The sequence below is a fragment of the Canis lupus genome, chromosome 30 (genome assembly GCF_011100685.1).
Source record: "Canis lupus familiaris isolate Mischka breed German Shepherd chromosome 30, alternate assembly UU_Cfam_GSD_1.0, whole genome shotgun sequence".
In the NCBI taxonomy this organism is placed as follows: domain Eukaryota; kingdom Metazoa; phylum Chordata; class Mammalia; order Carnivora; family Canidae; genus Canis; species Canis lupus.
The window spans coordinates 16,579,015-16,595,293 of NC_049251.1; the positions used below are offsets into that span (position 1 = coordinate 16,579,015).

The 16,279-nt window shown below is 41.4% G+C and overlaps 1 protein-coding gene across 6 annotated transcripts in view; it reads right to left on the reverse strand.

Annotated features, from left to right (window-relative positions):
- The window catches only part of GABPB1 (GA binding protein transcription factor subunit beta 1), a 64,517-nt gene extending 49,216 nt beyond the window's left edge, over positions 1 to 15,301 (reverse strand). For 3 of the 6 annotated variants that reach the window (XM_038580400.1, XM_038580395.1, XM_038580401.1), the window contains exon 1: positions 14,809 to 14,830. The gene's annotated coding sequence lies outside the window, so the exon portion shown is untranslated. Of the gene's footprint in view, positions 1 to 13,730; positions 14,225 to 14,808; positions 14,831 to 14,869 lie in introns of those variants that run through there. The other 3 variants (XM_038580398.1, XM_038580396.1, XM_038580397.1) reach the window with 3 other exon arrangements.
- Between the last annotated feature and the right edge of the window lie 978 nt (positions 15,302 to 16,279).

The window sequence follows — 16,279 nt, forward strand, 5'->3', positions numbered from 1 at the left end:
TAAGCCCAAACTATAGCCCACCCCAAACCAGCAATTCTCAAATTGCACTTCCCACAACACCAGAGAACTGCAGTACTGAGACAGTGGGTAAAGGGATAAGCATAGGTTAGGGGTAACAAAACAGTTTCACCCTCACTAAAGCAAGACCATCTCCAACTATTATAAATATTTGTAATATTTAAAGCATTTTTATTTTTATTTTATTTTTTTATTTTTTAATTTATGATAGTCACAGAGAGAGAGAGAGAGAGAGAGAGGCAGAGACACAGGCAGAGGGAGAAGCAGACTCCATGCACCAGGAGCCTGACGTGGGACTCGATCCTGGGCCTCCAAGATCGCGCCCTGGGCCAAAGGCAGGCGCCAAACCACTGCGCCACCCAGGGATCATATTTAAAGCATTTTTAAAAGAAAGCTATCGCTAGCAAAATGTCTTTTCAGATATAAAATGGTTAAAATTTTAAATCTCAAGCAAGAATTACTTAACAGCTCTATTTTATTGCTATTCCACACCCAAATCCTTATTAATATAAACCTAGAAAAGATTTATTAAATTCATCTGCAAGTCCTGGCATGTATTTGCTTTAATTTTTTTTTTTTTTTTTTTTTTTTTTACTCTAACCAAACAGAAACCAGGTAAAAGTTGTATGGATAAATTAGCCCTCAAAATCAGATTCTGAACTATAACTCATTCAAATAAATTTTAAATCCCAAACTATGTAGTAAGAACTTAGAATGTTGTTCTTCTTTTCTCCATTAGGTTAAACTTCCTTGTCTTGTATAATATATAGTTATTCCCAAATGTGCTATATAAAAAATAATTTTCATGCTCTACTATGAACTCCTTCCTCTAAGCTAGTTTTGTTTTAAATATTAGAGTATAAGCTCAGCTACCCTAAAAATCACAACTTTATACAAAGCTATTTTTATTTCTTTGATTTTCAGGTACCAAAATATATAATTAAATCAGACCCATGCTAATAAATGTAGTTTCTGATTACCACATAAGCTATGTATTTATCAGATATACATTCTCTATTTCTTTATCGACATTCTGTGTATAGCAATGTCCCTATTTAACTGTAAAATTATGACATCATTACAAAGCTGTTCTCCATAAAACCTAGAATATAAATGGCTATAATCTAAGGATAAAAAAATTTATTGATGACTATCATTTATTTATTTATTTGAGAAAGAGAGCGCATACAAGAACATGGTGGGGATAGAGGAAGAGGTAGAAAAAGACTCCCCACTGAGCAGGGAGCTCAACGTGAGGCTCAATCTCAGGACCCTGGGATCATAACCTGAGCCAAAGGCAGATGCTCAACCGACTGAGCCACCCAGGTGCCCCTATTGGAGACTATTTAATATTCACGTTTAAAATTAGCTCGAGTTCCAGGGTGCCAGGATCCTAGGATTGAGCACCATGTCCGGCTCCCTGCTCAGCAGGGAGTCTGCTTCTCCTTCTCCCTCTGCCCCTATACCTCACTAGTGCCCTCTCTCTCTCAAATAAATATAATCTTTATAAATAAATGAGTAAATAAGCTCAAGTTATACATCTAAAGCGCACAAATTACACACATGTATATATACACAAACACTAAACTAAAAAGGAGAACTAAGAATCCATCAATTAGCATGCCCAAAACTTCCCAGGCACCTGCCAAAATTTAATCTTCCTCCTCTACTCCCTCATGTTGTTACCAGCCTTTTTACCTCCCAAATTAGAAATCTGAGAGCTATCCGTAACTTCCTCCTCTCCCTCATGTCTTTACATACAGTTGGCCATCAAATACTATAAATCCTACTTTGCATCTCTTTTTCTCTTAATTTCTTTTTTCTCAACAGGCAACAGTTTTATATAGCTCAAAAATCCAAACCCAGAAATGTATACATTGAAAAGTTCAATGGAAGCATTTACACTATCCCACTCCCCCCAGACAAGTAATCACCTTTACTAGTTTCATGGGTATCCTACTATTTCTATTATTACCAAAAGATAGCATTACTACATAAACTGTTCTCCACTTGCTTTTCTTACTTAACACACCCTAGAGATCTTTCCTATTAGTTCATAGACAGCTTCCTCATTTTCTGTATAGGTGCTTAGCATGCTATTGTGTGGATAGGTCTTAGTTTATTATGGATGGACACTATTCCTATTATATACAACACTGCAGCTAATAACTATGTAAATGTATCATTTTATTTCATATAACTGTAGGATAAATTCCCTGAAGTAGGATTTCTGAGACAAAAGTAAATACAGGGATGCCTGGGTGGCTCAGCGGTGAGCATTTGAACATTGTCATAAAGTCTTATACTATAGTTTGGTCAAATTTATCAAAATATCTTCCTAAAACAATCAATCATGTATTCCAATCACCTACAGAAAGAGAATTTAGTATATGTGCTACTGAAGCAAGTACCAGAATACAGAATTTAACCACACGTATGCTTAACTTGAAGTGAAAAATAATTTACATAGTTGGCCACCTACCATTCTATTTCATAAACATAAAGCCCAGAATTACCCTGAAATGTGAATCTCCTATTTCTTCAGTATGTCTCAATTCTCAAATGCTTCTTATAGAGTGAACTTAACATTGCAATGTTAAAGCTTAATTAAAAGCTTAATGCATAAAGAAATGTTTTTTGGTACAACATAGCCCATAAATGTAACCCAACTTCCTCTAGGGCACAGCTGAGGAAACAGCAATGTATTTCATCACTTGAGGAAAAACTGGCTGTAATGGACTTATTGAGAGATGATATCTCTACTTCCCATGCAGCAACTTCCTACAATGCATTTCAGACCTTTTTGGATCTGGCCCATGCCTCACTCAAGCCTCATCAACTCACGACTTCCCGCTCGTATTTATACTCCAACACTGCACAGTTACCTATAATTACCACTACACACTATTCCGTTTTGTGATACCATTCCTTTTTGTGTTATTCTGCCTGAGAAGTCTTCTTCTTACCCCAAATTACCTCACCACGTATTCACATTCTTCCTCAAAAACTCAGTTCAGACATTACCTCCTCTAACAAACTCCCATTCACCTTTTCAGCAAAAAGAATTAATCATTTCTTTATTTCCTCATTGTGCCCTGAACCTACTTTCATTAATATATGGATTTCACTCTGTTACAAGTATTTGCTTACAAGCTCTCCTCTCCTAAAAGCCTCAGGAAGTCAGGCCAAGTTTATCTTATTCTTACATGTTTAGTATTCAGCAGTTTCTAGTATCCTACTCAATAGCTATTTGCCAAATTAAACAAGTCGTCTCTATTCAGCAGTAAACACTAAAAACCTATACACAAAACAATTGAAATCATGATTTTTAACTGAAGATACTTCACAACCTGGAAGAGTATGTGGATTATAATAAAAAGCAGTCTGTAGTTCTTTTTTTAAGTATTAAGTTTTTAACTATGAAATCTTTTAGTGGGCTAAAGCCAACATTTAAAATAATGTCAGCATATATCAAATGTGGTAAAGGTAAATGTCTCATGAAACCTTTGTTCCAGTTGTACATATGCACACACAAACAATGTGTTACTGATGCAAAACACATTTCTTACCATGGATCACAATAAAGAAGATAACTTGAAAGCTAATTCCATTGTTGCTATATGGGTTCGAGAAGCTTTAAATCAACAAACAATATAATATAGTGAAGGAAGGCTTCTTCAATGAAAGACATTTGAAGCATAGTCTAGCTTCCCACCACCTCTCTAATCTCACTTATCACTCCCCCTTACTCATTCTGCTTGAGGCACACAAGCCTTAGGAATTATTCGAGTAAGCCAAACATGTTTCCACCTCAGGGTCTTAAACATGTTGTTTCTTCCACCCAGAAAGCTCTTCACTTACATAACCGTGTCATTTACTCCCTCATTCCAGGACACCCAAAGAGATTTTTCCCTGGCCACCTAAAATAGCAACCACCTCCCACCATTCTAACCCGTTATCCAGTTTTATTCCTTTTCATGCCACTCATTAACACCTGATATTCATTACTGTGCTTTTCCTCCCCTCCCTCATTGCAAATGTCAGCCCCAAGAAAACAGAGACTATCTTCTATTTTCATTACTATAACATCAGAGATTAGGACAGTACCAGCACAAAGCAAACAATTCTGAATAGGCTTTGATAGGCCTATCAAGGAAAAGAAAAAGGAAAAACACAGAATTGTGCCTGAGCATGGTATATTACAGAGGAAACAAGGCTGAAGTAAGGTTGATGAAGCAGAATATGAAAAGGTTTCAAAGTGAGAAAGCAGCGTTTGGACTTTATCCTACAGACAACTGGAAGTCATTCAATGTTTTGAGCAAACTTTGATCCATTCAAACATTTATTCAGCACAAGTTCAATTCACTTTGCTTGGCACAATGGAGAGCAAAAAGTCAATAGCACATGTTCTCTCCTCTGGCTGTTCAGGTTTAATAGCAATGGGTTCAAAAAAGTTTTAGGAAAATTATTCTGGCAGCCATATGGGGGGTGGATTGGAAGAGGAGTTCCAAAGCTAAAAAGGGAGATAATAGGCAATGCAGAGCCTCAGGACAAACTGAGACCAGTAAAGAATAATCTAAAAGAACTGTGCTGATTAATGGATAGAAATAATAAAAGAGAAACATGTATTACAAAAACTTTAAGATTTAAATATGATAAACTTAGATAAAACTTAGAAAAACTGAGCAATTTCAATAACTTTTAGATTATTACCCAACCATTGCAAATAACGATCAAAGCGATGAGAAAGGAAAAGTAAGTGTGGTAGTAAGATTACTAAAAAAGCAAAAGAATCCTCTTCCTTCCATTCAGTTCCAAAATAAGAGACAAGAATAGATTTGTTATGATAACAATGAAAAAAATGTGCAAGCTTATACTCTATTTTCTTTTTCAATTGCGTAAAAATCAATGGCATCTTCTGAGAGAGAGGAAGAAGATATATGAGAAAACAAAAATGTGAGATTAACAAAATAACTGCCAACAGTACCAAGGGCCCACTGGGAATTGTTCAGCATTAATTTATAGTGGCCAAGAAATCTTCATAATTACCCGCCTTCCTCCATAAATATGCTGTAATCTGTGAAAAAAAAAAAAAAAAGAAAAGAAACAGAGGAGATAAATAGTGGAAAGATCTGACAACAGGTAAATATGATAGAAGTGATTGGTGTCAAGTTCAGGCCACATCTAATGCATACAGCAATAAAGGAAGGGAGAAGAAATTAAGAGTGTATGAAGAGAATGGCTGAAGGCACAGGTAATCACATGGGCAAAGATTTAAGAGTTCATATAAGCCAGTTGGGATGTAAGAGAAATTTATCAGATCATTCACTTTAACACCATATTGTTTGCTATGATCTGAATGCTCGTGTGTCTTTCCCCTGTCCCCTAAATTTGTATGTTGAACTCCTAATGCCCAAAGTGATGGTATTAGGAGGTGAGATGTTTGGGAGGCGATTAGGTCATGAGAAAGGATCGTAAGACTCATGCCCTTATAAAAAGAACCAACCCCCCACAAAAAAAGAAACCCAAGACAGCTCCCTCACCCCTCTTCCATGTGAGGATACAACAGAGAAGTCTGTAACTGGAAAAGCGTCCTCACCAGACCCCAACCATACTTGCACCTTATATGTGGAACCTCCCAGCCTCTAGAACTGCAAGAAATAAATTTCTGTTGTTTATAAGCTACCAAGCCTCTGTTTTTTTATTACAGCAGCTCGGACTAAGACACTGTTTAAATGCTTTTCCTCTGTTTGGATACATGGTAAGTGCTATAGGCACAATGGAATATAGGAATCAGAAGGGCGGGATCCCTGGGTGGCGCAGTGGCTTGGCGCCTGCCTTTGGCCCAGGGCGCGATCCTGGAGACTCGGGATCGAATCCCACGTCGGGCTCCCGGTGCATGGAGCCTGCTTCTCCCTCTGCCTATGTCTCTGCCTCTCTCTCTTTCTCTCTCTCTCTCTGTGACTATCATAAATAAATAAAAATTAAAAAAAATAAAATCTTTAAAAAAAAAAAGGAATCAGAAGGGCTGCACAGCCAATAAATTTATCATCAGAGGAAGTAACCTAATTTCAATGTTCAGTTCTATAATTAATATTATGACTTAGGATAAATATTCACCTCGGTTCCCACATCTACAGAATGGGAGAGCATGTTAAAGAGAGGTACCATAGTGGCTTCCACTCATCTGCTTTAAAGAACTGTTGCTATCGCAGGCCAAGTTACCAAACAACAATCATACTACTGTGTACTCAAAGAATACAAAGAACACAAAAACAAACTCAAAACAATACATACAACCCTCTGCTTATTTACAAACCCTCTGCAGCATATTTACAATAGCCAAATTATAGGAGCAGCCCAAGTATCCATCGATTGATGGATAAAAAAGATGGGTGTGTGTGTGTGTGTGTGTGTGTGTGTGAGACAGACAGACAGAGATGGAATATTATTCAGCCATAAAAAAAAGAATGAGGGGATCCCTGGGTGGCTCAGCGGTTTGGCGCCTGCCTTTGGCCCAGGGCACGGTCCTGGAGTCCCGGGATCGAGTCCCACGTCGGGCTCCTGGCACGGAGCCTGCTTCTCCCTCCACCTGTGTCTCTGCCTCTCTCTCTATGTCTATGATGAATGAATGAATGAATGAATGAATGAATAAATAAATCTTAAAAAAAAAAGAATGAAATCTTGCTATTTGACATGGATGGAGCTAGAGAGTATAATACTAAGCGAAATAAGTCAGAGAAAGACAAATACCATATGATTTCACTCATATGTGGAATTTAAGAAACAAAACAAGCAAACAAACAAAAAAAAAAGACAAATCAAGAAACAGACTCTTAATTATAAAGAACAATCTGATTGTTACCAGAGGGGAGGCGAATAGGGGATGGGTTAAATCAGTGTGGGGATTAAGGAGTGTATTTGTTTTTATGAACACAGGGTGATATATGGAACTATTCAATTACTATACTGTACACCTGAAACTAATGTAACACTGTATGTAAGCTAACTAGAATTAAAAACCTAAACAAAATAGAAAAAAAAATGTCTTATTCCTCAAGTGTAATGAGAGCAAAGCTAATTGAGTAAGAGTAACTCTCAAGCCTCTTCTAGAAAAGATTCTGCACTATGTAATAGAATCAACAATACTAGTGGAGGTTTAACATATTTCATAATCAAAGTAAATAAAGGTAAGCATTTTTTCCTTAATTTTTTAATTTTTAAATTATTGCTATATGATATATATATATATAACATGAAAAGGTATGTATTCTTTTTTTTTTTTTTTTTTTAAGATTTTACTTATTTGAGAGAGTAAGAGAGGGAGAGAGAGCATAGAGGGAGAGGGAGAAGCAGACTCCCTGCCAAGCAGAGTCAGATGCAAGGCACTATCCAAGGACCTGGAAATCATGACCTGAGTCAGAGGCAGAAACTTAACTGACTGAGCCACCACCCAGGAGCCCCAAAAAGGTATGCATTCTAACATTAAAATAAAACAGGACTTGGGACGCCTGTGTGGCTCAGTGGTGGGCATCTGTCTTTGGCTCAGGGCATGATCCCGGGGTTCCAGGATCAAGTCCTGCATCGGGCTCTCTGTGGGGGTCCTGCTTCTCCCTCTGCCTATGTCTATGTCTCTGCCTCTCTCTCTCTCTGTCTCGCATGAATAAGTAAATAAAATCTTAAAAAATAAAATAAAATAGGACTCAAAACGTAGTAAATGTTCTACAGATTCCTTAACTGCAATTCCAAAATACAAAGACTCTTTTGGTGGCAAAACCTTACCTAAAGTGACAAGAAGCTATTTATAGTCTCTATTTACCCTACTTGGTGTAAACCTTCATACATTCTCCTGCAGAAATAGAAATGTTTTTGAAGAGGACTGGATTCTGTTGAAACATTACATTATGACCTTGCCTATATCCAAAAAATTATTAATTCCAAAACCTATTAGACCCCAAAGGTTTTAGTGCACTATGATCCTATAAATATAATTGCTAATATTTGCTGAACTTTAAATGTGTGTCAGACACTGTTCTGATCACTTTATATGCAGTAACTCATTTAATCCTCCCAACCACTACAACATAGGTATGAAATTATTCCAATTTTACGAAGGAGGGAACTGAAGCAGAGCAATTAAGTAAATTGCCTAATGTCACAAAGCTGAGATGAATATATATAAATATTACACATAAGAGGAAGAAAATATAAAATAGAGAATGGAATATGACAGAAAGGTAGGAGTCCACGATTATTTCATCTGTTCAATAAATATATTCTAGAATGGTAAGGGATCAAACTAAAAAAAAAATACTAAAGACTTTACATGCTTACAAATTCTAAATTTATGTGCAATTCCTTTTTTTTTTTTTTTTAAGATTTTATTTATTCATTTATGCAGGGAGCCCCACACAGGACTCGATCCGGAGTCTCCAGAATCACACCCAGGGCTGAAGGCAGGTGCTAAACCGCTGAGCCACCCAGGCTGCCCTATGTGCAATTCCTAAGTCAAACTGCATAAACTGCACAGTATAAAATCAAAGCTCCTCAGTTTATGTTAATATCTTTTTTTATTGAGATACAACATTTTAATATGCTTTTAATTACAAGTAATATACAAAAACATATTCACTGTAGAAGTCAGAAAATTTGGGTGTGCAAAAAGAAAATAATCACTTATAAAACTACACTCAGAAATAACCACTTAACAATTTGGCACATATCCTTCCAGACATCAATACAATTTTTCTCCCTTGAACAATGCAGGGCTGAGAGGTACAGACACTCCCCACCCTCCCACCCCACACACACAGTTGAAAATCTGAGTATAACTCTTCTATCCCTAGAAACTTAACTGTTAACAGCTTACTGCCAACTAGGAGCTTTACCGATATGTATTATATACCGTATTCTTACAGTAAAGCAACTTACAGGAAAGAAAATCTTAAGAAAATCATAAGAGAAACATTTGCAGTACTGTACTGTATCACAAAAAAAAAAAAAAAAACAAAAACAAAAACCCTGTGTATAAGTGGACCAATGTAGTTCAAAGCCCTATTGTTCAAGGGTCAACTGCATATTTGTTTTTTAACCAAAATGGAATTGTTTTTAAATCTACCTTTTTTTTTAATTTAACATACAAGACATCTCTTCATCTCTTCCCATTCTTCTTATACCATTTAATAGCTAGACAGTGCCCCACTGTGAATATGTATCCTAGCAATCACTGTGAAACATTTAGATTGTGTACAACTTTATAGCATAGAGATCAAGACTTACTGACTCTAGTCAAACTGCGTAGACCCAACTCCTGGCTCTACCACATATTAACTCTGCTACCTTAGACAAGCTACCCCATTTCCCTATGCCTGTTTTCTCTTCTGAAAAAAAAAAAAAGGAAAATATTATCTCTGTCATATGATTAATGTGAGAGTGGGGTCAAATGTTAATACACAGCTTTTACTATCAACAGTGCTGCAATCAGGATGCTCACAGCTAAATCTTTGCACACATCCTTATTACATCAAGATCAATTCCCTTAAATGAGAATTTCCATATCAGGACATAGGCACATTTTTAAGGCTTTGAGCCTGCCAAATTATAGTTTGGTTTAAAGCCCTCGTTAAACAGTTCTCTCACTTAATACTCATTTATCATTATCCAAGAAGGTGAAAACTATGATCCAGTTAAGCTAACCAACTGGCTTTTGCTCTTCTACTTTTGTACCTGCAAACCTAGACATATATCATAAAATCTTAAAAGTATGTAGGGAACTTTAGGACACCTGGCCCAATTCCTGATTCAGTCTATCAGTTCCTCCACCTTAGAATTCCTAACTTGAACATCATCAATGAAAGCAGAGAGCCTACAACTCAATCCTAACCCCCATTACATTTTACTGTTTTGTGGAAATTTCTCTTGAAAGTATGTTGAAATCCTCCTTCTAACTACTACTCATTGATCCTAGTTCTTTCTAGTCAGATCAAACCTGATCTGTGTGGTAGACCTCTAAAGAGTTAAAGATATCATAATTTCTTAGATGAGTTTCCTTCTCTTCTTTGGGCAAACATTGCGTTTTTCACTTTTTCCTCCTTTCCCCATGTCCTTTCCCCCATGATCAAGGTCCTCTGGAAACGCACTATAGTTCAGAGCTTTTTAAACTCGTGTGCCTATCACCTGGGGAACTTCAGAAAAATACAATAGCCCAGGCCCTATCCTACTTAAGCATGGGCCTCTGTGTTTTTGCCCTGCAGGTGATTCTGATATAAAGTCTGAGAAATGATATAAGGGCCCACTCACAAAGTGATAGTATGCTACCTAAAAGCTGACACAATGTAATTATCCCAGGTATAATACAACAAGTACAAAGTAAAGTGTGGCTAATACCTCCTCCCTCTTTCCAGAGAGAGAGAGAGCACCAGCACAAAGGACAGAGAGAGAGGGAGAATCCCAAGCTGACTCCACACTGAGGGCAGAGCCAGATATGTGGCTTGATCTCACAATCCTCAGGTTATGACCTACACCAACATACAGTCAGACTTAGCTTAACCAATTGAGCCACCCAGGTGCCCCAATACCTGTTCTATGTTGTTCTACCAACTTCAAGATGACATTTACTTTTTTCAAAAATTATACCAGAGTGTTAATTCACATTAAATGTACATTTAAAATGATGAGTCTTTTCCACATTCTCTATTAGTGCATTAGTGTCTTGTGACCCTAACTGCCAGCCTTTCCAATTATTCCCATTAAAAGGTAAGAGAACCAGGACAAAGAGTTTTAAATCCCTATTTCTAAATACATCACCTCTGTGCATATGATTTACCTTCAGTGGAGAAATCATTTCAAGCTTCATCCTCTAAACATCGCATGGAAAGACTTAGCCTAAATGAAAGTACACTGGTCCACCAACAACTGAACTGACAGGCGACTGCATCAACACATCTCCTCTATGCAAAGCACTGTTGTCAATACAGTGGGGAAATACAGTCCTTAATACTAGTTGGCAGACCTTCTAGAGAGCCTGATGGAACAAATACCTTCAAAGAATGAGAATACCTAGATAAACACATTAATGCTATAGAAACCTATGATTACTACTTAGCTCTGGGGCCAAAGAAATGATACTCATTAGAAAACTAAGTTATTCTGAACTTTAAGGTTTTGTTTCCCTTTGTTTTTTAATGTTTATGAGACAAGAGAGGAGATGGACCCATCAGTGAATTCACCCACACTCAGGCTACTTGAAAAGGAACATTGCCCCCCTCAAAAATACACCCTCAGGGACGCCTGCCTGGGTGGCTGTTGAGCGTCTGCCTTCAGCTCAGGGCATGATCCCAGTCTGGGGATGGAGTCCCGCATGGGGCTCCCTGCTCAGTGGGGAGCCTGCTTCTCCCTCTGCCCCTCACCCTGCTTGTATGTGCTCACTAATAAATAAATCTTTAAAAAATAAAAGTTGACTTTAAAAAAAGAAGCTCGCTGGTGGCATTTTGGACAACTGTTGTCAGGCAAAGGCAAACTATGAGGAAAGTTATAGACATAGGGGCAAGAGTAAAAGAGGGACAAGCTATGAGGTGAAGGGACTCTAAATTTTTGCAGAAGCGTAGTAGCCGATTCAGAAACATAGGGAGATCCCTGGGTGGCGCAGCAGTCTGGCGCCTGCCTTTGGCCCAGGGCACGATCCTGGAGACCCGGGATAGAATCCCACGTCGGGCTCCCTGTGCATGGAGCCTGCTTCTCCCTCTGCCTATGTCTCTGCCTCTCTCTCTCTCTCTCTGTGTGACTATCATAAATTTAAAAAAAAAAAAAACACCTCCTTAACCTTAGGGAGATGCCACCTTCTGAACAGACTAAGAAAGGGAAAAGCAACATGATGACTGGATTGAAAAACTATGAAGTTGAAAAGAAAACAGAACAGATTGTAGAAATTCTTAAAGAGCACTTATTTCATGAGAAAAGTAGTAGAAACAAGAAAGTCAAGTTAGGTCAGGACACAGAAAGAAAAGGAAAGGACGCCTGGGTGGCTCTGCGGTTGAGCTTCTGCCTTCAGCTCAGGGTGTGATTCGGGGTGTGGGGATTAAGTCCTGCATCCAGCTCCCTGCAAGGAGACTGCTTCTCCCTCTGCCTACGTCTCTGCCTCTGTGTCTCTCATGAATAAATAAAATCTTAAAAAAAAAAAAAAATACACACTCAAAACAAATTCATGATTCAAAACTTCATGTAATGACTTCTGAATTCCTGACTTGTTTGCTTTACCTGTTACTATTCTTAACTTATGAGGTATTCAAGAGGGGGGGGAAAATGGCCATTCTACAGATGAGTTCCACCATAAATACAACTTAGAGATGCTGGATGAAAGGGAGACAAGTAAAATTAACCAAGATCCAATGTGATATTTATTTTCATTTGCATGGCAAACATCAAAAATATACCTGGCATTTTCAAACAATTATGTCAAGAATGACCAGATGCTTCCTGTTGATGGAACAGTAGAGAACTAGTCTGACAGAATCAAAATAGAGTTCACAGAAACAACTGGAAATGAATTTAGCTTCATTTCAAAACCATTAAACCAAAGTATGTCCTTACATTTTCACACATTTAGTGTAACTGGCCCCCAACCTAAAATATAAAATACCCAGATGGACAGAAAGAGAGAACTCAAACTCTAAGTTAGGAGACTTAACTCTAAAGTTAAGTATATGCATTACAAAAGTATTGTTTGACCAAATGTTTCACTGCAGGATTCCTTTTAAATCTGAAACTCCTGCAGGGCTTTTGACAGTGTCCTATCTTCAAATATTACTTTTACACACTAGTTTTTACAAGCGTATCTAACATGGAATTCACATTTTGTGTACATAATTAAAAATAAATTGTGGAATTAAAAATAAAGTTTAGTCACTTAAAAATATTTTCAAGTGTTCCTGAGTCTCCAGGATCATATGCAGATTACACAATCTGTATACTGTTTATGCATCTAAATCCCAAATTGAAAAAAAGAGCCCAAGAAACAAGTATAGAAATCAACTCTCCTATCCATATTTTTTTAAATGTGTCTTGTATAATATGCTGATTCGACTTGTATGGTGAAAGGATAGAAATGACAAATCTCTCAGTTTAAAAAAAAAAAAATTACACAACAACAAGCATGAGCATACAATGGAGTTTTGGGAGTTTTCCAGAGGTTACACGGTGTGATACCACAGACTGAATGCAGTAGAGATTTAAGAATCTAGATGTCTTTTAAACCAGACATTCAAAAGACCTGCAGAAATGCAAAACAATGTCACTCTTACCGCTTGTATTAACTTGTATTAATGTCACCTGTATTAACTTGTAATGAATTTTTGTTGTAGCTATTATGGGGAGGGGGGGGATATGTAAAGAGTAAAATTAAGAGAAAAAAATTAATAAAAGCGTAAGGCCATCTTTAATTTCCTTAAAATCAGAGAGCCTGAGCCTGAAAGTGGCAGTGCCAAGGCCGAATGGTTATAGGTCAGCGCGAAGCAACTTACACCAAGCTGGGTAGGTCTATACGTGAAATAACGAACTGCAAAAAGAATTTTTCAACACTACCATCTGCGTAATAAATTATAGTGCCCCTCTAATTCTGGAATGGGAAATTATTTTTCAAGGACCATTTATTGACTACATCAAAAACATTTTCCAGGTTAAAAAAAAAAAAAATGATACTTCAGAAAGTAACTTGCCTGAACCGAGACAGCAAACCAGTGTTCGCAGAGAGCACCTACAATATTTCCACGTTACCAAGCCCCCCTCCGAGAGTACTGCCGTGGTCGCCACCCCTCCTTTGAACAGATGTCTGCTCGCCACAGTCCAATCAGGTTTAAAGCAAGCGTCTGTGTACTGAAAACAAGCTGAAAGTGGGAAAACACACACGAGGCAGGCCTCTATTATCCCGTTGGTTTCAGTTTTCGCGATGCACCCCTGAGGCGATGCTCGCTGACTGAACGCGGCACGACGGCTTCCACCGAGCTCTCTGCACACACACGGATTAACTGTGTCCAGGCAGAAATGACCTGGCAAAATTCTCAACTTTCTTCCGAAGCCGTGCACCCGCAGATCCCGGCGGCCAGGTCCCAAGAGCAGAATCCGAGCATCCGGAGCGGCGGGCCTTTGTCCCCTCAGGGGCCCGAGAGCCCGCGGTCGTGGCAGCAGGCGCGATCGGCGGCGCGCGGGCCGGGCCGGGGCCTCCGCTCAGCCGCGTCAGGGCTGCCGCTCCCGCCGCGGCCCGAGCGCGTCCCGGCCGCGCAGGCCCCACAGCGCTGCGCCCGCGAGGACGCCCGCCCCCGCCGCCCCTGCCGCCCCTGCCCCGCTCCGGAGAAGCCGCCAGGGCGCCCAGACAAAGAGGCCGGCAGCTCCCGGGGCGGCGGGCGGCGGCGGGCGCCGAGGCCCGGCCGGGCCGCGCCGCGCCAACCTGCCTCCCTCCGGCTCCCGCCCGCCGCCCGCAGAGCCCCCGCCGCCGGGGCTCGACCCCCTCCCCGCCCCGGGGCCGCCGCTCGGGCCCGGGCCGGCTGGGAGGCCGCGGCGCGCCGGGGCCGAGGAGGGGGCGGCGGCCGCCACCATGTCTGCCCGCCCCTCCCAGAAGCGGGGTGCCCGGCGGACAAAGCGCGGCGGCGGCGCGGGCGGAGCGGGCGCCCAGGCCGACCCCGCCGACCCCCGCGGAATAAGCGGGGCCAGGAGCCCCGGAAACCCGGCGCCTTAATGCAATAAACAGGAAATCGCGGGGATGATCTGGGTTCCGGGGGAAGTGGAATTATTTTTTACCAGCGAAGAGATCAACTTCCACATCCGGTGGTAACAGGGCCCTACACAGACCCGCACTGACCTGGAAAAGCTTCGGGAGCGGCGACGGGGGAGCAGCAGGAGGTGGTGCGGGGACCCGAGGCGCCTCGTACCCGGCCGGGCTGACGCGGCCCCGCTACACACAAAGCGCTTCAGCTGCACAGGGCGCTATTTTCCGAAAATGCCGCGTCTGGTCGGCGCCCAAAATCCCCACCGAAAAGTCCCCCGTGCTGCGCGCGGAGGGACACATGGTGTGCGAGTGAGTCAAAGCTCCCAGCATCCCTCCCGGACCCGGCCCCTGTCAAGCCCGCGCCTCAGCCTTTCCGCCCCTGCCTTCGGCCGCAGAGCGCTCTCCCACCCACTCCGCGACCCCATTCCGGCGGGAGGAAGGGGGCGACGGGGTCTGCGCTTTGTTTTTAATGGAGGGAAGGGAAATAGGCCATTTGCAGAGCTCGAGCCACACAAAGAAAGCGGCGGAATGATCCGCTCTCGGCGACCGCAAGTCCCGGCTCGCCCGGCGCCTGCGCGGCACGGGGGTGGGAGCCGCGGCGGGCCATGTGCGCGGCGGAGCCTCCCGGCTGCCGGCGCGGCCTTCCCGCCTCTTTTTGCGGGGGCTGGCGGTTGGGGACCCAGAGGACGTGTGCCTCCCTGGGTGTCTCTGCGACGTGACCGCTGAGAGACGGGGAACCCGAACTCGGGGGGGGGGTTAAGCCGAGCCGCCCCGCAGAGCCCCGGGACACGGAAGGGCAGCCGGGAAGCTAGGATTTAACTGAAAGTGGCCCTAGAGTCAACTAGGCCGCCTGGGACGGGAGTGGCGGGTGAGGTACCGGGGCGGGAACGAAGGCTGTTCCTCCACGTCGCTCGAACTGAGCAGCCAGGTTCCTCACAGAGATGCACTTATTCCTGTAGACTTTTTTTTTTAATTATTTTTTTTAATTTTAACATGCCCATGGCGTCGCAGGTGTCTCGTACTTCATAGACGCTAATTGCTCGCTCTGTTGCCTTGGATTTCTGTCACCTCAGAGGTGAAGGTCTTTTTTTTTTTTTTTTTTTTTTTTTTTTTACCGTGGCTACCATGCCTAGATGATTGTTGTGCCGTATTTTATGAAGAAGGCTGCGAACGTTTATTTGGAGATAGTGGTTTACAGAGTGAAAGCCTTTGCAAGTTAATGCACTTCTGATGAGTTGCTAAGTAAACCCCAACCCACTGGTATTGTGTTTAACAGGTGAGCCCCCGGGGATGACTTCCCCAAGCTGCTGACCTGCAGCTTCTGTCTTCCCATATTTAGGAATTGGGAGTATCTGAGACAGCGCCAAGAGTTTCATCCAGGAGAGTTTACGAGTTTAAGTGAAATCCGTATGACCCATTGATTTCTGTGTGGCCTGAGATAAGTCCTTTTTTTCTACCTCCAGTTACCCTTTTGGGATATTGACGCGGTAAGGATTTGTAAAG